The sequence below is a fragment of the Chlamydotis macqueenii genome, chromosome 1 (genome assembly GCF_036417535.1).
Source record: "Chlamydotis macqueenii isolate bChlMac1 chromosome 1, bChlMac1.mat, whole genome shotgun sequence".
Lineage (NCBI taxonomy): Eukaryota > Metazoa > Chordata > Aves > Otidiformes > Otididae > Chlamydotis > Chlamydotis macqueenii.
In genome coordinates this window covers 59,461,168-59,488,564 of record NC_141556.1, presented here as the reverse complement: position 1 = coordinate 59,488,564, position 27,397 = coordinate 59,461,168, and the positions used below count along the sequence as shown (strand labels likewise).

Here is a 27,397-nt window from a genome sequence, read left to right as displayed (position 1 = left end):
TTGGAAGGCATAGAACTGAAATTGTGTTATTTCTCAGCTGCTGATAGCCAAGCTAGGAAGAAGAAAACTCATTTGGATGTGATTATACTGCATTCCTGTTACTGGTCAGCAAGAGTGTATTGTGTAGACACTCTCAGGTAAAAAGAAAAACAGCACCCCTACTCACCCACAAGACAACCAACCTGTGTTATCACCAGACATACAATTACAATATAAATCTAGTCAAAGATTCATAGCTTCCCTACTTGGTGAATATCCAGTATGACACGGATGTTACTTATATCTTCCTATTCTTGTCATTGGATTCTGCTACCTTCTCAAATAATTACCAGAAAAGGTACTGGGCAATTGTAAATGTAGTAAGATATGGAAGTAAATCTCAGAACAACATTCATTAAAATTTCAAAATATGGAAAAAAAATTAGACATTTCTAACTATTTCATGGACATAAATAAATAGGTCATAAATGCTGCTTTGCCAAAATTCAAAATTAACAAAAAATATACAATTTTGTACATCTGAACAATTGTAGCTGTAATAATGACAACAGTTGAAGTGTTTCTACATGATATTCAGAAGAAATAGCATAGTCTCAGAAAGAGACTAAAAGAAAATAAGGGGGCACTGCCTCATACTGGAAGTTGCAGCAACTAATAAGATCAGCTTAGCGTTTGTGCAGCCTTAGCTTTAAATGCCAGTAAACTCCACTACTGTTTTCTCACGAGTATGTATTTGTGCTGGTATAGAATCATAGAATTGTTTAGGTTGAAAAAGACCTGCAAGATCATAAAGTCCAATTGTTAAACTAGCACTGCCAAGTCCACCACTAAACTATGTCCCTAAGCTCCACATCTACATGTCTTTCAAATATCTCCAGGGTTGGTGACTCCACCACTTCCCTAGGCAGCCTATTCTAGTGCTTGACAACCCCTTCAGTGAAGAAATTTTTCCTAATATCCAATCTAAACCTCCCTTGGCACAACTTGAGGCCACTTCCTCTTGTCCTATCGCTTGTTACTTGGGAGAAGGGACAAACATCCACTTTGCTACAACTTCTTTTCAGGTAGTATGTAACAGGCATTAAGGAAATCATGTCAGGAATTATACAAACAGCTAGCTTCTTGATCTGAAATATATAACTAGTTGAAACATTGGTTTACTATAAAAATTATCCATGTTTTGTAACAAAGTGCTATGTCCAAGTCACTTTCTTGGATGATCTCCTCGGGGCTCATACAGCTGGACAAGTCATGTTTTGTTGCTAACATTGTTTATTACTCTCAGGTGTATCTTGATGTATTTAGTATATTCATAACACCTCAACTCCTTGCTGCAAATGATAATGTGACAATTCCAGGACCCATCTGAAATAAAAGTATAAAATGAAAAGTGAACTGAGTTTGATCTTAAGATTCAGAAATTAAATAATTTTTGCCATAAATGTTGAGATGGTCTAGCTATAATTTTTGCACATATGAGGTTGGCAAGGCTGGTGGCAAGGTACTATTTAATTCAGTTCTATTACCAGGCTGGACATGTGAAGATATTTTGACCTCAGTGAACATACAGACACAACAAAATGCCCCTTCAGAGCTACTGCCTAGTAGGCAAACACCAATACATGCTACCCTGATCTGCTTCTGATCAGTTTTCAAGGTAATGCAGGGACTGACTGCGTGTTTCACCTCATCTCTGAAGAAGGAATAAGTGGACTAATGTAAGGGACCACTAATATTTGATTGACTGTGTGTGCTGCTTGGTAGAACAGTTAAACTGATTGCACTGCACTTGAGTTTTACAGTTTTAAGTAACTGGCAGAGTGTTCTGAGCTGATGTCTAGGCACTTTTCATTTAATCTAAATCAAAATAAAATAACATAACACATAACGAGGCCTCTGTGACTTTGGGACAAAAGACTTCCCAGGGAACACTGCAAGGAACATTGCTCTGCTCTGAAGCAAGTAGTATACTTTTGAATGGTGCAATAAATAATAATAAAGCTATTATTTTTTATTCTTCGTTTGGGGTTATTGCTCTATTTTTGAGCCTTGGCAGTCTCAGATTTAGTATTTTTTTTTCTATCTGTGTCAGGCCTTTCACTTCAGACTTTCCGTGCTAATACAACTGTACCAAAGAAATAAAAATTACCTACAAAATTCCACAGTCTACAAAACAAAACCCAAACACGAGTAATTATTGCGTGGTTAACAGCAGTGAATGACTTATCATCACAGTAGATCCAACAATTCAGAAAACTTGTATATACGTAAGCTATGAATTCTATGGATTATTGAATGCTTCTGCACGTGTGGAGTCACCTGTATTTAAGGCAAAAGATTTCATTAAACTTACTTAAGCAGAGCACCTTAAGACACTGGAAGAAATAAAGCCTGTAGAAAGCAATCGTGTAGAAAGGAGAGAGACTGAAGCAGTGGAATTTTCTTACATACAAAACCTAAAGGATAAGCATTAACACCGAGTTCTGAGTTTTACTGGTAGCAGACTTGGAGAGGTGATAGTCCTGAAAAGGACTTGGTGGCACTGGAAGCTTGCTGGTGAAAGAGCCACAGAGAAAACAAAGTTTAGTCAAAGGTTAACTGCAGGGCTGGATAAGGGAGAAAGAAGCAGAGTGTAGGAAAGAAAAAATCACCTTGATTCAGAGGAGAAGACAAACACAGAAGCAGGGGTCCTGAGTTTCTCAGATGACTCTGATCTGAACTCAAACGGTTAAAATTTTGTTAGGAACTGAATGAGGCAGGCAAACTCATGTAACATCTTGTGGGATACTTTCCTTAATTTTTTACATATCTTTTGCTATCTTAAGTGCAAACTACTTCGGTTTTGGCATCTTTACAAGGTCTAGAGGTTTCTATGTATTTTAGCTATTAATCATCCCCTGCCTAATAGCGTGTAATGCCTTTATAATGAATTAACTGATGACAGTGAACTCTAGGCTGCCTCTGAGATAAGAGGAAGTTATGCTGCTCACAGATAATGTTTCAGTCTGTCTGACTACAGATACAAGAAAACACCACTCCTCCATTTCACATTTGTTCATAGTTGAAAATCTGTATTATCAGTGCACCCTTTGAGGACTAGCAGTATAACAATTTTAACCAAAAGCCAACATTCTGCAGAAAGAACGGGGAGGATAGTCAGCAACCACCCTCATGAATTTCCCCTGTTAACACCATGAGCAAAACCATTGGAAGTTCACTCCACAATAATTATTTTTTCCCCCATAAAGGCCATTGTAGAGAACTTCATGGACCCTATGGGAATAGAAAAATAAGAAGACTGCAGTCTTCTACACACACTGCTCTGTGTAAGCAGATAAACTATCTCTTTTCTTTTGAGCTTCAGCTCAAATATAAGCAACTAACACCTTAGTACTCTATGCACTTCTGCTCAGCTGGATACTTTGGTAGGTATTCGCTATATGGGCAGCTATGAATGAAGTTCTTTTTGTTAATAGTTTGGTACTTTAAGACATATGCCTCCATGAGTAGGTGCTAAGGCATCCCAAGGTGCCTATTCTCACACTCACTAAGGCATTTTTTTCTCCCACACTTTTATAAGTCACTGCAGTGTGATCTCAGCTGGAAGTAGAAAATCTTGCCCAAATAACCATCTTAATAGCGGAATGCAGTCTAAGCAATTTACTCCAGATCTCTGGACACAGAACTCATTCATTCCAATGTGACATGAGGCAATTATGAGCTTTTGCTTCCAAGTTTCAGTGGTAGAAAGTTGTGCCACTGAAAAATGACACAGGAAGAACACTGAAGGCAACCAAGCCTTTCCATACTGCCCAAACAACTTTCCTCAGCTCTGACACAAAAGGTGCTCCCATCAATATTAAGCACAAACTTTTCTTGGGATTTGGTATGGATAACCTCTGTGCTAAATTACATGTTCTTTGGTAAAAAGAAACTGTTTCCACATAAGACACCAATCAACAATCAGTTTTGGACTTAGGCGATAGTAACTGCACTTAGGCACTTCATCTTGCTCGTTATGTGCTAAGGCTGTGTTCATTTCCACTGCTGTTAATGGTTCTTAAGCACATGCTAATATGTTTTATAGGACCCAAACATGAACCATTCAACTCCACTGCAGGCCAGCCTTACTTAAAGTATCACAGTATTGCTTGCTGCTCATATACAGGGAGATGCCCTCCCACTGTCCTTTCCTTGAAGAAAATAGCCCTCTACAATCAGTAGATTCAGAAATTAAACATATCATACTGTGCTGATTTTGTTTAGTGAGGGGGGGCTATGGTGGCAGCTTCTGCAAGAAGCTGCTATAAGTTTCCCCTTTGTCCGGTGGACTGACCCGCTGCTGGCCAGGGCCGAGTCAATTGGTGGCACAATGCTCCCTGATAATGCCCGTGATAATGTATTTAAGAAGGGTAAAAACAAAAAAAGAAAGGAAGACGATGTGAAAAAGCTGAAGGGGGAGGCGCAAAACTTGTAGGCCTTACAGCCCTGACCCACTGCGCTCCTGCTGGGTGGCCGCCTGGGCCCGGCTCGGCCCAGCCTGCCCACAAGAAGTGAAGAGAGGAGAGGTGAAGAGAATCTGAGAGGCATCCACCTGACGATTGTGAAGAACTTCTTGTGAGAGGAGTGGCTGCAGATGCCAAAGCCAGTGAAGAAGGAGGGGCAGGAGTAACGTTGATCCCAGCAGATGGAGGACCCCACATCAGTGCAGGTGGGTACCTGAAGGAGGCTGCGGCCCGTGGAGGGCCCGCACCGGGGCAGCTGTTCCTGAGGGACTGCACCTTCAAGAACAACCCAGGACGGAGTAGTTCATGAAGGACTGTAGCCCATGGGGGGAATCCCATGCTGGAGCAGGAGAGGAATGTGAGGAGTTCTTCCCTCGAGGAGGAAGGAGCAGCGTAAAGTGATGTGTGATGGACTGAGCATAACCTCACTTCCCTCTTCCCCCTTGTGTTGCTTAGCGGTGGAAAGAGGTAGAAATAATTGAAACAAAGTTAAGCCCAGGAAGAGGGAGGGGTGAGAGACTGCAAGAGACTGCATAGCTTGGTCCCAAGTGGGGCTAAACTACAACACATACACAAAAACCCTACACCCACAGAACATCAGGCTTGCAAAGTGTATTGGGTTTGTGTGGCAAGGTTTTGGTAGTGGGAGGTTGTCCTGGTTTCGGCTGGGATAGAGTTAATTTTCCTCTCAGTAGTTGATGTGTTTTGGATTTTGTATGTGAAGAATAAACACACCAATGTTGTTAGTTGTTGCTAAAGAGAACAAGGACACTTTCCAGCTTCCCAGGTTTCACTAACGTGCAGGTGCAGGAAGCTGAGAGGGGTATAGCCAGAACAGTTGACCCAGACTGGCATAAGAGAGTACTCCATGCCATAAACATCACACTCAGTACTTAAGTGGGGGGTGGGGTGGTGAGTTGTCTCTCTTTTCTTCTCTCACTGTTTGGAATTGTTCTGGGATCATTTACAGGTTTTTTTTTTTGTTCCGTGACTGCTGCTCGGGATGTATTGGTCATCGGGTGGTGAGAAATTGTGCATAATTTGGGTTTTTTTTGTTTGTTTTGTTTGTTTTAAGTTTTTAATAATTATTATTAGTAGTAGCAGTAATATTGTTTTTTTCTATTATTATTATTATCATCATTATTTTATAGATATATTATTATCTTTTCCTTTACTATCCTAGCAAACTTTATCTTTATCTCAACCCACAAGTTTTCTTTTCTTCCCTATTCTCTCCTCCATCCCCTGGAGAGGAGGAGGGTGATTGAGCAGCTGTGTGGTCCTCGGTTGCTGACTGTAGCTAAACCACAACAGGGGTGCTACAGGAGTGGCTTCTGTGAGAAGCTTCTAGAAGCTTTCCCCATGACCTATAGAGCCAATGCTAGTCAGCTACAAGTCCGAATGACTGCTCGCCAAAGCCGAGCCAATCAGCAATGGTGGCAGAGTCTCTGTGATAACATATTTAAGGAGGAAAAACTGCTGTGCAACAGCAGCTGGAAGAGAGGAGTGAGAATATGTGAGAGAAACAACTCTGCAGACACCAAGATCAGTAAAGAATGAGCGGGAGGAGTTGCTCCAGGCACCGGACAGAGATTCCCCTGCAGCCTGTGGGCAGACCACGGTGAGATCTGCAGAGATCCGCAGAGATCCACCTGCAGCCTGTGGAGGACCCCAAGCCAGAGCAGGTAGATGTGCCAGGAGAAAGCTGTGACCCTTTGAGAAGCCTGTGCTGGAGTAGGCTCCTAAAAGAACCTGTGGAGAGAGGAGGCCACACTGGAGCAGGTTTGTTGTCAGGACTTGTGACCCCATGGGGGACCTTTGTTGGAGCAGTCTGCTCATGAAGGACTGTATTCTGTGGAGAGGTTATGTGGAAAGGACCCATGCTGGAGCAGTTTGTGAAGAACTGCAGCCTGTGAGAAGGACTCATGCTGGAGACATTTGTGGAGGACGGCCTCCCATGGGAGGGATCCCATGCTGGAGCAAGGGAAGAGTGCAAGGAGTCCTCTCCCTGAGAAGGAATGAGAGGCAGAGACAACGTGTGATGGACTGACCTCAATCCCCACCCCCATCCCCATGCACTGCTGGAGGGGAGGAGGCAAAGAATTCTGGAGTGAAGTTGAGCCCAGGAAGAAAGGAGGAGTGAGGGGAAGGTGTTTAAAGATTTGGTTTTATTTCTCATTACCCTACTGTCGTGGTTTTATCCCAGTCAGCAATTGAGTACCAAGCAACCGCTCACTCACCCTCCCCACCATGATGGAGGAGAGATTCAGGAAGAAAGGAAAACTTGAGGGTTGAGATGAAGACTAGAAGAGCAAAGGAAGATGATGACAACAATAAAATATAAGGATAATAAAATATATAAACCGAATGATGCACAATTTCTCACCACCTAACAACCCGATGACCAATGTAGTTTGTCCTGAGTAGCAATCATGACACCGAAATTGAAAAGCAATCCCAGAAAAATCCCAAGCAGCAAAGGAAAGAGTGATAGCGATGGCCACCAGGCAACCGTCACTTATATACTGAGCATGACATCTATGGTATAGAATACTTTCTTTGGCCAGTTTGGGTCAACTGTACTGGCTATATCTCTCCCATCTTCTTGTACCTGTACATTAGGGAAATCTGGATAAAGTCCTTGGTCTCTTTAGTAACAACCAGCAACATCAGTGTATTATCAACATTCTTCACATACCAAATCCCACACTAAATCCAAAATACAGCAGCTACTGAGAAGAGAATTAGCTCCATCTCAGCCAAAACCAGGACACCTACTCTGATTTGATTGGCAATAAATGAAATTAATTTTCCCAAGCTGAGTCTGTTTTGCCAAAGATGGTAACTGATGACTGATCTCCCTGTCCTTATCTCAACTCATTCATCTCGAGCCTTTCATTGTATTTTCCCCCCTGTCCAGCTGAGAAGGGGAGTGATAGGGCAGCCTGGGGGGCTCGTGGTGTCTAGCCAAGGTCAATTAACCACAAAAGTCAAACACTCAGAAGTTTGGAAATGTGAGAATGACGGTCTCCTCTCAATCTTTGCTGTCATTCCCTTGTGCCTGATGATAGGATCATTAATTGCATGATCACCACTTTATTTCCAAAGAACCTTGGCATCACTGTGTGCACAGGATGGCTGGTGCTCACAGCTGTTCAGTAGCTTGTTTCAGCTCATCATTCAGTTTGTGACCACTCATACCCCGCTCTGATAACAGGCTTATTTATTCCCTCATTGGCCTTTCATGCGAATCACTGTAACACTTGAATGCAGCACAGAGCGACTTATTTTTCAAAGTTATTTGAGGGAAAGGTGGTACTATCAGTCCCTCTTCACAGGCAGGACAGAGAAGTTTGGAGTCATTAACATCAAAAGAAATTACCAGTTTTGTATGCGCAATCGAGATGGTTCTGATGCAGTTTTTTAAAAAATAAGCACCTTTTCTGCGCTTCATTTGTTCAGAGGACAGATCTCATCACCTGCATATGCAACAGTGTACACTTAACATTTATGTAATGCAAGAGCTTGAAAGCTGGAAACCCAGAAAATGGGGAAGAAAAAAAAAAAGAGTTAGCAGTCACTTGTAATAGCTTTGTTTTATGAACATCACGTAATGCACTCAGTGGCAGAGATAGAAACAATTTTCCAGGGCAGATTCAACTTCATAAACTACAAAGCTGTCCCTTTTCTTGCTACGCTCCCTGGCCTTGTTCATGACACACCTTTCAGTATCTTTAATTAAATAAATGGAGAGGTCCAGGAACCACTCATTGCATTGCTGCATTTGTTTTGCACACAAAATGAGGAAGGGGTTGTGTCTCAGAAAAAGTTAGCAATTGTACCATCAACAATGGCATCACATCGCATAGCTGCAGAGTGCTGTTTATGAGTTGGCTGAGTGAATGTAATTCTGGTACTTCTAACAGGGATAAAAGGGATGGTAAACAGTAAAAGACTCTTCATAAAGAAAAAGCATGTAGCAATAGAATGCAGGAAGAAAGACGGAAAGAAAATCTAAATATATCATACATCTTTCCTGAAAATGGGTGTGGCTTTTTTTAACAGTTGTTTTTTTTCAAATGAAATATTAGATTAATTAGTATTAGTAATGTTAGCTTATTCACAAATTTAAAACAAGAGCCCATCAGTCTTAAAATTATTTGCTCAAGTCCTTGACTAGAATACAATGACTTTTCTTTTTTAATTTCTTCTTTCATCTTCTCATTCTTCCTTTCTCTGCTTTGCATTGCCTTGGCAAAATATATGCCTCTCCAAGAAAAGGACTAAAAAGAATGTTTCTCCCTTTCCATTGGGAGTGGAGATGTAAGAAAATGATGTCTTATCAGAGTGAGCACTGAGTGAAAATAAGATTTTATCAGGGACTTGGCTTGACGAAGATAATGTTATCAAGAGGAAAACTTGGCAAAGATAACATGTTATCAATATCAGGAGTAAAGCTTGGGGAAAATAATGTTTTAATACCTATTAGATTCTAAATAAGCCATCTGTCCTCTTGATGAATTGTTATTTTCTCCAAGCCCCATTCCTGTAAAGATGCTGATTTTTTGGCAAATCACTTCTGTAACAGTTGGGGAAGGGAGGGAGAAAGAGGAGAAAAGGAAGCGCTCTCTCTGCAAAGCTAGAGTGGTATTCTCTTTGTTTTCAAAAGCTCTGCATGCAGGTAAAGACTGCCAACGTGACAGCTCAGAAGACTCAAATGTTCAGACAGAAAATGGGTATTGCAGGGAAAACTCCTACACCAATGCTCTGCAAGTATACCACAGAGAATCCCCTAACAGGAGAAGAGAGTCAATAACCCTGCTGTCCTTGACCACCTTATCCAGGCTCAGAGGTGGTGCCTATAGTATTTTTGGAAGAAGCACTCCTCTACAGAGCTGATGAGCCATCACTTAGCAATAACTTTCTGTCATAAACAACCACATCACAATTAGCAGTGGTCAGTTGGGGGCACAAATAAATGACGTTGCAGACGTTATCACCATTCAGTTAAAGGTCACCATTCCCATAGCTGAGCTGACCCAAAGGGTCACGCAACACTTCTTACCTCCTGCAGCACAAAGCATTCAACTCAGTTTAAGCGGGCAGTGGAGCTGGTTTGAGCTAGCCTGACTGCCTCTTCCCTGAAGCACTCCTCTCTACCACCTCCACTACGGGGGTAGAGACAAACCACTGCCTAGTGGGTGTCTGTGTCCCGAAGCTGAAACCTTCCGCAACTCAATTATAAATCTTCAGAGTTACAATCTGAACAAATTTAAATAAACTGTGACACCTCCTGGAAAACGAGAAATCCGATTCATAGTAGAATGGACTACTAACTGCCTTAAATAGTGGGTGAATGTGGGTGAATGCCACTGGTTATTCATAGGAATGGGCAAGCAGGGAATAATTAGAAGGGAAGCTGTGGAGGGACTGTAGGAGTGTGATGTGAATAATAAAGCACACAGGAAAAGGCATATGAATGATATCTGCAGGGTAAGTATTTGTAGCCAGCTGAATTTCCCTGGTGTACAGCAGGAGTGGGAGGGAAGACAATGAGATCTGTTAATTTGAAGATTTCCTATGGAGGAGCTGCATCTCTCTTTTCATTAACCATTTGGATATCTTATGTCCAGAAATTTCTCTATGTTCAGCTGGTGTTAAGGTAACTTCTGAGGTCCTGATATAGCAGAATACATAATCAACAGCAGGTAGCCATTACGGCTCGCTGAGGTAAAAGCATGTGCCCAAACATATCCCTGCAGCTGTACACAGCACTGTGACTATCACTCATGGCAGTGGGATGTAAAAGACCGAAACTCTTCTAAGTTGGCTCCTGCTCAGTAAAACACTGTGGAAGAGATAGGAAGGGAAGAAGTCTAAAATACAACATTTTACAGTGCTTTTTAAAAGTACAGAAAGTACAAGAAATAAATATCTATAAGCTTAGAAAAGATAATAAAAATACATATAGGTTTCTACAATTGCCACAGTAACCAAGCCAAGCGTGAGACAAGCATGCTCAATCAAAGCCTGGTAGTAGTTAATTCAGATTCTGTTGCTGATGATTAGCCTCAGCTGCTCATCAATAGAGACTCCAGCTGATAATTATTAAGTTAAACTTCTGAGCAGTATTTGCATATGTAAAGCACACTTTCCCCACTGAAGCAACAATGGATGCTATAATGCATTTCCTGATTGTACAGCACTTGGATTTGGGGAACCTGGACAAGAGGGCCTGCTTTGCATATCCTTCCTCACCCTCATCAGGCCAACCATTCAGAAGAAATGCACTTATACATACTGACATCTATAAGCTAGACCAGAAAACAGTCCCAACCTTGCATAACAGTAAAAATGCAGCCATTCATTTAAACCAGAATATCTCTAATAAGAATAATAAAAGACAGAGTTTTGCATATTCTCAAAACATTTACCTAAGCTTCCTTACAATCTGAAAAATGTGTAATAACTGCTCTGTGACAAGACAGCCTGGTCACCTTAAAAGACATGCACAAACGCCAGTGGACAGATGCAGCCCATCACTTTCTAGTGACCTCCAGATGTGTCCCCCTCCTCCAAAGGAATATTGAGTATTGTTATGTGGTTCTCTGTTTAACCTTTTCCCATCTCACTTTCTCCAGATCAGAACTTAATTTCCTGAATGTGACTCTTGGTCATCAATCATAGTCATGTCCCTCTAGTTAACTGTAGTATCAAGAATACAGATACACACACAATGTGTAGACTACATTTATGTGTGCAATTCCCCGTGTTTTCATAATTAGATGACAGATAAGGTATGCCCAGATCTGCTTAATACTAGAGGAGTTCATAGGCACAGTTCCTTTAGGGATAAGGAAATGTGGAAAAGAATTGGGAAGATCTTTATGGAATCTGTAACACAACTACCTGCCTCCATGTAGCTACAGTACCACTTCGGTTTAAGAGTCCAGCACAGGCTTTCTATTAACAGACATGAATGTTTTTTTTATCAGTCAGCAACAAACAGTAAAGCAAAAGATGACTGAGTTTGGCTTTGGTTAAACATGGGAGATGGGTTGAAAAAAGGAGGTCTAAGGGAATGCAGGTAGTCAGTCTCTCTCAAGGCCAGCATTTAGGCTCTTAAAGTGATAGTTTAAAATATAACTATAGCAAAATTTATGTATATGGATAGAAGTCACCTGGTAGCACCGTTACACACAATCTCAAAAGCTGATTTTCAACACATCTACAGAAATGCTGCAGTATTAGTTCAGGCTGGTTGGTGCTGCTGAAACCTGCTGGAAAGCTTGTTATATCCCTTAATCTCCCTTGGCACAGAGATGTCATCAGAAAACCATGCACTGCTATTTTGACTGAGGCTGCTGGAAAAGGAGATTGTCTGAATACTGACTGATCATCAAGGATTGTTCAAGGATAAATAAGTAAGTAAACAGAAAAATCCAAATTCTGCGCCACACCATTTGCTCCTTAGCAGCAATTAGATCTCTAAGAATTTTCAAATCTCATGGAGTTCTAGCCAACAACAGATATGAGCACATACGTAAAAAGGCAAGTAGCAAAGAACAAATTTTCAAAACAATGATTTCTCTCCTTTCCAGATGTATCTGAAGATTATATATGCAGACAGAAATATTGCAAGTTTATATTTCTAGTTTAATATGATGTTAGGAAATAACATAAGTTATTTCACTGATGACATAGCAGTGCATAAGTTATTAATATCTTTCAGGACTGAGTCTTCTATTTTCCCCACACATTCAGCACTTTTCATTTGCTGCACCTGTCATTTCAACCACTTCAGTCCTGAAGAATAGGGAGGGGGAAAATGCAAATAACTGCACATTCAGAACACATGAAGGCTGATCAGTGTTATGACATTTATCTTTACTTATGACAAGAGATAAAATAACTCATGAGTTAGTTTCCCGTCCTCCTCATGAAGAAAAATGTCATAACAGATCGTCATGTACTATATAAAGCAAAATTTCTAACACACCTTGCAGAGAAAAAAACATCACAGCACTGATGCAGATGGTAGGTTACATGTCATGGCTATGACACAAAAAAAAAGGAAACACATAGCATTTTAAAACAGTATATATAAAAATAAGTCATAATATAAAAAAAAACCCTAGACAACCATTCACAAATTAGCTAAATGCAACTAGTTAGATCATTTGTAAAAGTTATAGTTGCATTAAATAGCAATGAGTTGTCCATACTGTTCAGCTGAATCCTAAGTGGATTTTCTCATTTTCTAACTTTCCCTACATTTTCCAAATAAAAAGTCATAGCTGGCCAATATACTGTGTTTGATAAAATAATGCTTTTCTACTTAAAATCTTAAAATCCCATAATATACACAAAAGGGAGTAATGAAGTTAAAAAAAAAAACAACAACAACAAAAAAAAAAAAACCCCAAAACAAACCAAAAACCTAGAAAACAGACTCTTAATTCTCATGACAAAGGTCGTACCTTTTCCGATGGAAATCAACAGCAGTTTCAGAATTAGCTTCAGTGTGGCCAGATATCCACCCCAAAACTACAATCTGGTTTTGGTGACCAGACTTCATTGCCATATAATATGTAATCTCTTTTTTAACATTAACTTGCTTAATATTTATCTTTTAAAAATATTTAGCTTTAACATATTAGAGATGCTCATCCTACAAAGATAGAATAAGTACGTACAGAACTGATTTCATATCAGATATATCATATCAGGTAGATACAGCTTTCATTTCAGTTGGTGACCTAAGTTTCCTATAAAACGTGAGGAGATTACTCTTCTTTATGATATTCTTGTTTTGCTACAGAAGTGAACAAAGCATATCAGAAACATAATCCTATTTCAAGTAAGCTAAAGTCAAAATCCAGTGACTTCGAAAAAAAACAAGCATCTGTCTAACGTTTCATTACATTCTGCATGCATACAGCATGCCGTTGTTAGTCATTTTTATGTTGTTCCATAAATGTACACAGTGCTGTACTGTGGTAGGTCAAAATGTGGGCCATATCCCCTGTGTCCCATCACAAACCTGCCAAGCTTCCTGTGCAGCAAGCAAATGAAAATTTTCATTTTTGAGAAGACATAAGTTTATTAAGGTTAAATATCATCAACTGACAGCAAGATTTAGATGTTCTGACTACTAAGATTCTGTCTTTTAATGGATGAGGTATATCTTTGAGACTAATTCACATTTCTGCTCCAGTGCACAGAAACATCTTAATGCATGTTTAGGATCTTAAATAAGGATCCTAAAGGATATGCCTCTTCTTGTGTAAGACGACACTGAGGTTAAGTCCCACTGACATGCTTACTTACTATTCCAAATAAAGTTGTTTTACTCAATCAGGGCAGCAGTGCTCAATATTCACAGGATCTGCATAGATTTAAATAAACACTTTATCTTTCTTTCTCAAGTAGATATCTTGTTTTCTAAGTTTTCATTATCTCCAGGAATTTATCTCAAAAGTAGAATATACTGTGGGAGACCTCGTTAATAAGTACAAATGAAGTACTACAGTATGACATTTTTAATGATGCTTTTGTTAGGTACCCTGTGATCAGGGCAGATGGCTATAGGCTTTCTACGGTAACACATACTATGAACTAATCAATGTCTATGACAAGTTTTTGTGTTGGGGTAAAGGGAAGATGAAGGTGGAAGCATTTACAAAAATTTTTGTATTGTGTTTAGGAGTAAATAAAAGGGTTGTGTGTAGTGGTAAATTACAGTCTTGCAAGTGCCCTTTATTTCTGTTGACAGACTTTCATTAAATATCTATTCATCTTCCTTTGTGAGTGTAATTATAGATTTATTCATTTATATCATTTGAAATAACTTTTGTTATCTTATAGTCTAAGTGGAATAGATGGAGACTTGATCAAAATAGTTTCATATTAAAAAAATTCCAAATCAACACACCTTATACCTAAAGAATAACCAGACATGGTAAGCTATAAGTCAGCTACATAAAAAAATACTGCAACTGTAAAAGTCTTTTAAAGGTCAAGCTAAAGAAGAAACAACAACAGAAAAAAAAACAACAAAACAAAACCAAGAGAGAAAAGTACCTTCCCTTCCCATCTACTCTCATCTTGTTCTACGAAAATGGAAGAATCTTAATTATTATTTTTAGTTACATATTCCATATTAATTTGAACAAATCTAGACACAGGAATCAGCTGTTAAGAACTGATATAGGATAAGGTTGAGGAGTAAACGCTAGAAGGACACTGCTTACTTCACCCTCCTTTTCCCTCTGAGAACAGGCTGCTGCAATACGCGCCGTAACAGCAAGTAAGAAAACATGGCCTTCTCCCTTCTAAATTATGACCATCTGCCCAGGAAAGACTGAGGCAGACAGCAGAATAAGAATATCTTATTGTGGTATTACTATCAAGTTTACTTTTAAATTATGCTGTCTTCTAGTCTTAAATATCATCTAAATAGTACAGGTATTGAGTTATACCAGCTCTGACTTCATGTGCTCTTCTGAAGAAAATCTTACGTTTCTATCAGTATATAATACATATTTTGTCCCTTACAGTAAAATTCCACTTGGCCAGGAAATGTGAATGTCATTTCTTATGTTCTGAGAGACAGCCTTTCCTCTGTTGAGAAACTATAACCTCAAGAGATACGTATTTAAAATTCACCTTATACCAGCACCTCCTATGGAAACAATTTAGTTTCTTATTTGATGGGCACAAATATTTATGGTAAATTCTGTCAGACAATGCTTTTCTTTCTTTTCCTGAATAATCTCACTGAATCCAATCAATGGGAAAAGTAAAATTTCAGACTTGCCTAAAGACCACATAGGTCTATTCTACTCTACTATTATGTGACAGTCATTAAATCTTGTTCCAACTTGGAACATTAAGAAGCACACAAGATGTAAGAGTGAGTAAAGAATTTGCTGCCTGTGTTCAGTATTTCTAGTTCTTAAAATTGTACTTAAAGTCTTGCAATATTTTTTATTTATTGGAAAGTCAAACCTTGGAGTTACATGAGAAAATATTAGTGCTTTTTGCTTGTTTGTTTCCTTTGCAGTAAGATCTCATCTTCGTCTCTGCAGGAGAAAGCCGAAAAAAACATTACCTGTCACGATGAAAAAAATCAGGAGAAAAAGCTCTTAAAAACTTTAAATTTTAGATACAGTGAATTATGACTCTTGAACACTTTGAACTACCAATGCCAATTTTTTATTATGGCTGTTCAAATGACTCGTGCCTTACTATGACAGGTACATTCTGTAACAGCAGACATGTCAGCACGGGTGGGTAAACGGAAGGGCCAGCACCCATGGCAAGCTTGTGATAGCTATGGTGCAGCCGTCAATTCAGCCCGAAGACCGCTTACTAAGACAACCATGTGTGTTGTTGGGCATTTAAAGGAGCACTAAACATCCTGTGTTAATTGTCAGCAGAACTTTCAAGGCCATGGTATTATACCCGATAAATAAATGCAGAAAATTAACAAGTATTATCATCAATCATTTGAATTATTGCTTTTTTGTTTATTTTTGTGGGAATTATCCTTGAGAGGGCTCTGTAGGCATAGTTTTGTACTGAAAAAGATGTCATTTCCACTGATATCTCCCCAGTACAGACAACAGTGTTTTTTCCTTCTCCATACTGGGCACTAAAAAGGTGTCCAGATCCCAGGAAAAAATACTTAGATAAAAGTAAAGTGATACAAACTCCACTCTGTCACACTATAGCACTTAGAAAGCAGAAGTTTAACTCTGCCAAGAATATAAACCTCGAAATCTGTTAGATATCAATTACTATGTATTTAATTTCACAGCTGTGCCTTTTCCCTTTTTGATTTTTTCCCTCTTTTTATGCTTCTCTTGTTCAAGTATTTTGGATCTGGTTCTTAATCGGGTCCTGATGATCCTTAATGCCTTAATTTCAGAGCCCAGCATTCCCCAATTCCCTGCTTCATTTGGAAATTTCTGCAAATTCTATATTCATCCTCTGTGTGGCTGTGCAGACTGTAATCTCTCATAATAGGCTGATGCTGATCCTGCTCTATGGATTAATCAGTGTAAAATGCTTATGTAATGAATTTTCATCAATTCTTGCCTTCCAAACTCAGCCCCAAGCAGCCCAGGTATATCTAATCTAACCGACTGGCTTTTATCAGCTGCACACAAGAGATGTGAAAATAAGCCTCATTTCAAGCCTCAATCGCATAGCTACAACCATGTTATTATTTATTTTATTTAACAGAATGTGTATAGAAGAGGAATTCTAAGGCACACTGTGAGATTCTACATCACTGGATTTGATACAGTGCACATTTCTTTGAAAATTGTGAAATGACAATATTTTAATGCCTTTTTAAAATTATTTCTCTTAAAAAAAAAGAGGAAAAAATATAGCTGAACTTCAAGTGTAATACTGCTGCTTTCTTCTTGTGAAATCTATATTCCCATGCCAGATGGTGTCTGAGTTATCAAAGTTATTACCCTAAACTCAATTAGGGAAGAATGAAAGTAATTAAGTAGGGGATGAAGTGACAGAAGTATTCAAGATATAAAGCATCTAATATAGGTGAGGATTCTCCAAACTAGATACAAATTCATTTATAAATTCAGTCTAAAATATAACAGCTTGAGCCTTCACTTTCAAATATTCTGACACATTGTGCAAAATTCAGTACTTGCTCAAGTGGGCACAATTCCCAGTCAAAGAGTGGTTCATAGAAGGTGGGAGTTGTTTTTGTATTCTGGAGGGGCTATTACTAGCAATCACCAAATGCTCTTGGAGACAGTTATTGTTCAAATGTTCCTGTATCTGCTGTGGGATGTTTTTTTCAGGCTGTTGTGTGACCTCAGGAATGCTTGTTTCCTTTCTGAATCCTGGCTGTTTCATACCCACCACAGCAAAAAAAAACCATCACAATATAAGACTTTTTACCATAAAACCTGTAAAGTAGATACCACAGAGGTGCTGTTAGCACTCAGTTTATTTCACATTTCTTTTTTATTTCTCTATTTGCTTCTTCTTTGGTAAAGTAAATCTAAACAAGTTGGCACTGAGCTAGAGGCATGACCGAGAACTGCAGCTACAGGTTTTAAATGCAGTGGTGAAGTAGCCAAAAATTATTTTTTCATCTACTAATGACAGTCTCCTTATAGGAGAAATAGGTAAGAAAGCCTAGAGAAAAGAAATCTGGTTTACTTATCAAAACTCATTTCTGCATAGTTTCTATTGACAAGAATCATGCATTTACGGATAAAAGTAATCAGGATAATTTGTTAGTCCTCTGCAGGCTGTTCACTTGTTTTCTCTTTAACAGAGATGTATATACCCAAATTCTCAAGGTATTTATAGGTGAAGAAGGATGGTAAGGAAAATACTCTTATTCTGGAATGCTCAGAATTGTTGCCACACAGCTGAAAGAAAAGAAACATCTACTGCTTTGGAGAACAGGAAGCTAGCTTGTGCTACCACTACAGGCAAAATCCGTAGCTAGAAAGGAAACAAATTAAATCCTAAGAATGCACGCATCTCTTGTTCCTGCACAAGGAAGGACCTTTAGGAACATATGCTGGTTATACCATACCATACCATACTGCACCATACCACACCTAGCAGTACCATATGGAAAGAATACAAGGACTTTAAGTATAAGCACTGAAAAGTTAGAAAATGTCAGTAGCACTTCTGCCTTCATTTGCCTAACGTGCACAGGACAAAACAAAGTAAAAAGCACTCCTGCATGTACTAGCAGCTGAGATGTAGACACTTAAAATGGTTCCATTTTGCAGAGGTAATGGCCAGACAAACTGTAGTACCGTGACACATGTGCTTAAGAAATCCCAAGCTCTTTTCCCCATCAGCATAAAGAATGGGCTATTTTTAATGCAGACCAGTTAGATCTTGTTTTTAGCACAGCCTGACAAAAGTTACAAACTTATGCAAGAAGGGAACAGTGGGAATGAGTAGTTACTTTGGAGAAACAGTAGAAGCATAGGCAGGGAGTATGAACTTCCTAAACCAGCTGGGCCAGGGCCTCAGGGAAATTCGCCTTTGGTTACATCCTTTCAACAACAGTGGCACCCACCTTTCCTGAGCAGGGCTGCTCTCGAAGGCTTTACTGGGACCAAAACCAGATATATTCAAAAAACTCAAATTTCTGCAGCTCAGGAAAGAGAAGGAAGGGTTGGAGTACAGCTGCAGGAGAGCCACCACTCAGAAGTCTTAGAAAATATGATCCATGAGGAGAAGTGAAGCTAATTTATGTCACTGGGAACCACAAATCACTGCTGACAATAGTAGGTTTTCAACTCTGTTCTGAAACACAAGGTTGGAATTGCATTCTGAAGCACATAGGTTTTGATGTGTTACTAAAGACCTTTTAGGGGACATAAAAAAGAAGCTACTGAGGTGAGCTGGTGATAAAATAAGAACCAAAAAGTCCTCACATAGATCCTTTTGGACAGGTAAGTTCAACAAAAAGATGGTGGCAAGGGTAGAATTCTGCTTGCCCAGGTAATATCATTTCACATCTTTTATTACTCATATTGAGTACTGTTGTCTCACTTGGAAATGCAAAGATTTCTGCTCAGGGGACTGTTGTGGTTTAGCCCACACAGTTTCTTGCTCAACCTTCCCCCTCCCCAGTGGGATGGGAAGAAAGGAAAACTCATGGGTTGAGATGAAGACAGTTTACTAGAATACCAAAGAAAAACTACACTAATAACAGACTATAAGGATACTAAAATACACAATGTACAATTTCTCACCACCCGATGTCCCAGTGACTGATACAGCCCGTCCCGAGCAGCGATCATGGAAACAAAACTAAGCAGCAAGCAAAGGAGTGAGAGGGAGCAAGCAAGGTAGAGAGAGAGATGCCAGCGAGCGAGAGAGGGATGGAAGTGCCCCCCCCACGGGCAACCCCCACTGATATACTACTGACCATGACGTTTATGGCATTGAATACTCTCTTTGGCCAGTTTGGGTCAATTATTCTGTCTGTCCTTCTCCCAGATTCCTGCGCCTGCACATTAGCAAGACCTGGGAAGCCGGACAGTGTCCTTGGTCTCATTAGTAACAACTCATATCATCAGTGTGCTTATCAACATTCTTCACATTGAAATCCAAAACCCACCAACTACTGAGAGGAAGATTAACTCCATCCCTGCCAAATCCAAGACAGAGACTAAAACTTGCAGGATCTCTGAAGGCTTATACAGTCAATGATCTCGACTAAACTGGAACACGAAAAAATTGATAAAAATTGACTACTGGAGACTTATGTATCTCTGGGGAATTGATCCACTACAGTCATATCAAGCGATATCAAGGTATGTATGGGACTGGCACATGCACACTATATGCATGTTTATTAGAGGCTTCTAGACGAAAAAAAAAAAAATCCCATCTGGAACTATTATTATCAGTTCAGCTGCAAAATAACTGCTGAGGGGTCTGGAGCACAAGTCTTATGAGGAGTGGCTGAGGGAACTGGGATTGTTTAGTCTAGAGAAGAGGAGACTGAGGGGAGACCTCATTACTCTCTACAACTACCTGAAAGGAGGCTGTAGGGAGGCGGGTGTTGGTCTCTTCTCCCTAGTAACTAGTGACAGGACAAGAGGAAATGGCCTCAAGTTGCAGCAAGGGAGGTTTAGATTGGGTATTAGGAAACACTTCTTTACCGAAAGTGGTCAGGCACTGGAAGAGACTGCCCAAGGAAGTGGTGGAGTCACCATCCCTGGAGGTGTCCAAAGAACATGTACTTCAGGACATGGTTTAGTAGTCATGGTGGTGTTTGGTTGATGGTTGGACTTGATGATCTTGGAGGTCTTTTCCAATTTTAAAGATTCTATGATTCTCTGACTTGATTACTGAAAATACACTAATGATCCATGATATTTTCATAATTGTTGCAGGTAAGGACAGGTGAGGTAATGGCACTTTCAAGACATATATGAACACTTCAACGCCACATAAGTAGCATAAAGAGCAGACTGCAAATTTTTGCCTTTTTGACCACTCCTACCCTATCAATTAAAGCTACCAATAAATCATGATGAGTGTATCTTGCTGACTGAATTTCAATGCATGGAGAATTCTGAACCTAGGGCACAGTACAATGATCGGCTTATATATGTCTTCAGGAAAAAGAGCTTAAACTATTAGGGAAATGGAGTATGCAGAGAGCAGTGAAGCGCTGCTCCAAGAAACATGAAAATCAGTAACTTGAGGTCACATTTCATATATTGCTCTGTAAAATGAAAATAGCAAAAGAGAGGCACAAAGCCAATTTAGAATAGAGAACACATGAACCAGAAAAAAGCATAATGAAACCCCAGAAATGGAGCTGTTAAGGTGAAGGTGTCAAAAATATCTATTGAGTTTAAGACAAGCATAGCAGACACTGATCTTAATTTAAATTTTACTAAGGAAACACACATCTGGTAGACTTTTAGTTAATTTGCTGAAGAAAAAGAGATCACACACTCTTCAGACTACTAAATTTTAGGGAAATCTAAAGAGCATATATATTACTCGTACCAAATTCACCTATCCTAGTTTCAGCGGACAATGAAATCCTAGTAAACTTAGTTTCTAGTACCTAAAGCTTTTGTAATGTCGACTTACTCAGAGGTATGAAAAATAAATCTAAACCAATAGATAAACCTATATAGGAACAATTCTCCATAAGCAGCAATATATTCACCAGCACTTGCTTTGAAAGAAGAAGAAAATTACTAACGTCAGTAAAAGAAGCAGTGGTGACTTCCTTTATCATTCAGATGAGGGTGAATCCTACCACTCATCTAGCAGGCCAAAATTATTAAGATAGTTGATTGAAAACTCTTCCAGAACAGCTTGCCCTACCAAATCTAAATTTTTATCTTAATTTGAAATGAATTTATTCCCCAGCTGTCAAGAAAAGTCTAGCAATCAAAAACCCATTAATTTTCATTTATCCGTGTTTCTCATTCCCATATCCATTGTAGACTAGGGGATAGAATAATACCATAATGGGAGGCACCCATAATTATGGTTTTCTCTTAGGTGACGAAGAAGATGAGTATTTAATTAAAAAAAAAAAACACCTATATCAATACTTTACCATGAAATTCTAGTCTCTGATTTTTTTTTTTATGTCTTTCTACCATTTTGTCAAAAATAAGGTCTTAAAGATTACTTAGATAATTTAGAAGCACATTATATTACAAGAAATAGTCACTGAGGAGCCTAAGAGGCTTGAGAGGACTAGATTTTCAAAGAAAAGCAGGTCTCCACAATGCAGGTAGGTCCACCTTTAGGCATCTATCCTTACTCAAATTGCTTACACGACTTTAAAAAAGAAAGTCCTAAGTGACTAACTTTGCTTTTGAATATAAGATTCAATATTCTTTTGAAAATGCTGTTCCAAGACTAATTATAAATCCAATCTGACAGCCAGGTACCTGGCAATGCTCTGTAAGCAGACAAGCCTCAGGAAATGCAAGGGATATTTGAAGGAGGAGAAGGAAACCCACAACCCTGGAACATGCTGTATGTGTCAATGGCTGCCTCTAAAGGGTTTGACCATGTCAAGTTCTAATTTCTATGTTGTACTGCAACAATTTGGCTTTGAAGATGTTGTCAACTTCTGCTTTACATTTATTATATTGATAATGAAAATGCTGCCAAAATTGAAATTCAAACTCTCGTGCCTGTTTTAATAAATGAGAGAGTACTGCCTTGTCCTACATAGTAATGATTGGCTTTGTGCAGGTAACAGAACAAAGCATTTCAGTCAGCTCTTAAGTACAAGTTTTGATAAATGTAGCCTAGTTTTAGGCTGCTCAGTTCATTGCACTGACTCTGAGGCTGTTCGTGCTCAGAAATTTCAGAATTGGAACAGAACTTCTTGTGCTACTAATTCAAAGCCACCATGCAGCAGTTAAGCCAAATTTGAGAGAAGAATACCAAGAAACTTCACAAAATTGTATACATAAAACATCTTTATGTGGATGTGTAATGTGGATATGGAAGACCAACAAAAAGATTTTTGGAAGAACAGCTCATTAATTTCTTCTTAAGTAAGATGACATTAATTAAAATGAAAATATTCCAAATACAAGAGCAGGTCCTAAGAGTATCTTTTTCCCAGCAGAGATCAGGAAAATTAAAAACAACAACAACAACAACAAAAACAACAAACAATGACTTCTAATGATCTTATATTATTATATTAAAAGCCGCGTTCCTTTGGTAACAAACTAACAACAAAATCATTGTTCAGGGGATTCTTCAGGCTTTCTGGCAGTACACCTAAGCTTCTGAGGAGACTTCTTGAGCCATGAAATGGAGTATGAAAATGTTTAATCCCTGAATGAACTGTTATCCTTGTGGAAACACTGTGAGTACATACAATTACACCAGAAAAAATACTCATGTTCAACAGCAGTGCATTTCAGTGCTGGGACGCAGCTTACTATATCAACACAGAGGTTTTTTTTACAGTTGCTTCCATTCTAGCAATGCTTTACCAATATAGCGTATAAATGATTGTACACTGGTGAAGTGCTCTGGAAAAGAAACTGGTTAGGCCACTGCGGTATTGTGCAATTCCTTTATCACCTTCCTTCCTTTACAGTTCTATAAATAGCATTTTTTAATTGCTATCAATTTAGCATATAGATAAAATTTGGGAGTTGGATTGGGATTTTTAGAATGGCATTCATTAGTTTTAAGAATAAATAGGCTCAGCTCATCTTCCTAAATCTTTCAGGTACTTCTGAGCCTGTCATGTAGGCCTATCTCCCTAGCTCCCAAATCACTTAGGTATAACTGAAAAACATATTCCTAGTCAAATTATATTGTCTCTAGGACTCACAAAATGAGATGGCCAAGATTAAGCTTTTAAGTTAATATTTAAATTCTGACAATAATTAAAAAGATATTAAAAATGTTTAGCTAGTTTAGCTTTCTAAACACTTTAAAATATAACAGATTTACTTTTGGTATTAACAACATTCAGTTCAAGCACTTACAAAAATAATTAGATACTCTTTTATTGTTTTTTCTCAAGAAGTTCCATGAAGACCAACAGTTCGAACTTGTATCAGAATTCCGGTTACTGTGCAGAAGAAAAGCCGGAAGAGGGACTACATTAAGGATGTGCTATTTTGCAGCAAAAATTGCATTAAAAAAGTTATCACAGATGTCATATACTTTCACTCGGATATTGCAATATAATATTGTTTTGATGATGGAGTCAGTTGCCAAAATAAAGATTTGGAAGAGTAACTGGAGAAAAAAAAAATCAAGAAGTGTGGGTCCAAATTTTCCTCAGTTGCAATCCACTTTAAAAACTTCTCTTAGCAGCTATAGTAAGTATAGCAAATCATTCTTTGATGTCACAGAAAAAAAAAACAACTAAACTTTTCTCACTTTTGCATGTTCATGGGCTGGAGGGGGGCAGTATACGTAATATCTGGATTCTCAGTTGTAATTGTGAAATTCACTACTTATAAAATCAGAGTACAAGGAGTCTCATTTTCTTGTAATGAATCAGCTACAAATACAATACTCCATCTTTTTAGTTTAAATGAATTTCATGGCACAATTGGACAAAGCCATCTGCTGCCAATTGTCTTGGCAACTAATAGCATTGCTGCTGGCAGCTGCCATAGAAGAGCACATTGCCATACAGCTGTTACAGTTGCTATAAAACAGACAGCTAGCTTCATTACTCCTCTCCATTGCTTCTTCCTCCCAAATCCCTGAAGGCTAGATCATGGCCAAAATACCACCAGCGTGTCAGAGGAGAAGCGAAGAGGCCACATAGCCTCCATTCCAATACTTATCATTTCCTGATGTGCTAAAAACGCTACTGGTAGTCATCGCCTATTTCATATCGCCAGCTATAGTCTGCTGAATTGAGGCAGTGCATCTTCCACCTTCTAGCAGCTGTACAGGAAACTCAGGTTAGGCTGCCCAGATAGAAGGTGATCTGAGCTGTTAACCTCTCTCTTTAACTTAGGTGTTGCAATTCAGGCACCTAGACAGCTAATGGGAACTTAGCTCATGTTGTTAATGAGGATTTTGATCAGTACCTTTTGAAGCATGCTTAGAAGACCCTTGAAAGCTTATTCAGGAAAAAAATCCATGAAATTTTAATTTGTGGTGCAGTCGAGAGTGGGAAGATACATTCCCAGTCCATGTGTCAACCATTGTCAATCATTCAGGAGAACCAGATTGTAACAAACTGTCATAACAGAAACAATGACAAAGCATCTAGACATTATAAGCACTGACATGAAACTCCTATCATGAGTTTCAAAATACTTGGTGATATTCTCCAGTCTCTAACAACTGCCATAATGGAGTTATATAGGATCTTGTGTTCTAAGTGAGTGCAAAAATACACCTAGCCCTGCTTTCTAAAGGTAGAGAAAGACTGAAAACCAGCTGCCTAAAGTTTTAAAAATAAAAGAATAAATAAACCTTCCCCCTTACCACCCATCAAGATTTTCTGAAAGAAGTTGTAACCCACTGATACCCATGGTAAAACTTCTGATTTTCTGATACTGTCTCCTTCAGTCTTTGCTAGATCACAAAAATAGATACGAAAAAAAAAAAAAAAGCAACATGCAGTCACAGCTGCTTCTTAAATCACCAAGTTTACTAAATATAGGCAAAAAGGCCAGACTAAGTTCCCTGTATTTTCCTACTCTGGTGTGTTCTTAGAAGTTTCACAACAAAATAACTATCAGCAGAAATGTCACGAAAGACATAAGGAAACACCAATTTGTTATCAGACCATACTTCTTTTAAAAAGGAGAAATAATTTCTTACTGGTTAGGCTGATTTGATGGATTAGAAGAAAATGGAATTCAATTCAGTATGTTTATAAACTGGTACACTAAACATGTCAGAAATGAACACAACAATATGTAGACCTTAACAGCGAATAAATCAATCACATGGGCACAGATTATTTTATATACTCACACTCTGAGCAACAAAGGGAGGAATGGTGGGTTAAGGAGTAAAAAACAGAAAACCTTCTATTACAAAATACTATAGGTGAGGCCAACAACCACTTTGCACAGCTAATAGTAGGTGTATCAGCACTAGATGATCTACAGGCCATAAAGACTCTTAGACAGCATTAAGTGAATTAACTTGATTCTTAGCCAGTATTAACTACTAGCTAAAAGCAGAATCATCCACTTGGAGAGAATCCTGGATTTTCTCTGCTGCTCAAGTTGGGGAGTCCAGGGAGCTAAAGCCAAACTGACAAACCAGCAAGAATCTGAATCTAGTTGCCTCGAGACAGAAAATGTGCTTTGAGAAACAGGGGCACAGGGAAGGAGGTAAGGCTACCGTCCTTCATGACAATGTACAGCGCCTTTCAAAGTCACTGGAAAGATAGCATATATCTTTGCACCTTGCATCACAAACAGAGCTTGCTGGTGACCACAGAGACAGTCTTTAATCCCATGGGATCTTTTCTCCTTCCACCCACACATAAGGTGTCTTGTACGGCTGTCTTGCTATAATCCAGTGCCCCTTCCCTCACCATGGTCCCTCATGGACCAATGACTCATCCTCTCTGCCTTGCAGCTTCGCATCTAAGAGTGACTATCAGATCTACTTATACTAGTTATCCTGGGAACACACACTGCTCAAGACACATTTACCCAGTTCCAGACAAAACACAAGCCCTGCAACTTGTGCGTGCACAGGAATTTCAAAAATCTTTAATGTTGGGCCATTCTGCTCTACTTAGGGTTGACGGGGCTCTGTCAGATCCAAAGTTGGGTGATTCTGAAAACATACCAGCTTCCCCTTTGCATAACATGTTTGTTTTCATTCCTTGGTTTACATTGTTTCTAGGATGCCAGTAATGAAGCCCGACAAAAAGCTATATGCATGTTAACCACATGAGGAAGAAGTTACAGCAGGCAGTGTGGTTACTTAGATGCTTGAATTTATGTAAGCACTTAGGTTTATGCAGAATCAGGGCCTTGCATTTTAGAACAGGATATAATTCGTTCTACACCTTACATATGCAGTGGGAAAACAGCTGTGAGTGAGTGCAGTCTCAAGGTTCTGAATTTCAAGTCCAGAAATTCAAAGTCATGGTTCCCACAGCATCCATTATTCTCTCCACTGGCACATATGTAGTGTTTTGCATTGCTGTTTATGCTAAGAAATTTATGCCCTGAAGTGTATGTAAAACATTACCAACTTATGTTTCCCACAGCTGCTATAACTCTAAAGTTCTTGCTTTCTGTGCATTTAAATTAACAGTCATAACAATACACCAAAGCCTTTTCTTTCACTGAAATTCAATTCTAGATTTTTATTTTTTACAGTACATAACCAAAACACTTATATTGATCTCCTGCTGAAAGAACTCTCCTCAGTATGTTCTGAAATAACAGTGGCAGGTCATTTACTGCTGCTCCTGTACAACATCTGATTTTCATACTTAACATTTTCTCAAATACGTGTCTTTTTTCCAATGTCATGGTCACTTGCCCTTGTGATAGTCTGTATTCATAGCACATGCGAAGTTTTCCAGTTAAGCCTTTTTTAAATCATCCAGTCATAGAAAAATAACATCAGAACAAGGCAGTCAACACACTGTTTTATCCCCTATCCTGTGTCAATCTGCACAGCATTTTTGTCAACTCCTTTGTACCTGTCCCCTCCTTACCATGAAATAAATAACTTCAGAGCAAAGCACCTCTATTCAATCAGCAACTTCCTTAAAGTCAGAATTGGCAAAAATAGGGACAAAGAATAAAAATACTTGCTGTAATGGTTAAGCAGTGATTGAATAATATTTGCAAGGTAAATTATCTTATTCTGGAAAACAAGAAATTCTCTCAAATAATTAAAAAATCTTG

General features: G+C 38.9%; 1 protein-coding gene across 3 annotated transcripts in view; it reads right to left on the bottom strand.

Annotated features, from left to right (window-relative positions):
- Positions 1–27,397, bottom strand: part of LARGE1 (LARGE xylosyl- and glucuronyltransferase 1) — a 290,172-nt gene that overhangs the window by 148,908 nt on the left and 113,867 nt on the right. Inside the window, exon 2 of one of the 3 annotated variants that reach the window (XM_086753783.1) lies at positions 2,187–2,319. The exons of the other annotated variants lie outside the window; for them this stretch is intronic. The gene's annotated coding sequence lies outside the window, so the exon portion shown is untranslated. The remainder of the gene's footprint in view (positions 1–2,186; positions 2,320–27,397) is intronic. 3 annotated transcript variants of the gene reach the window in all.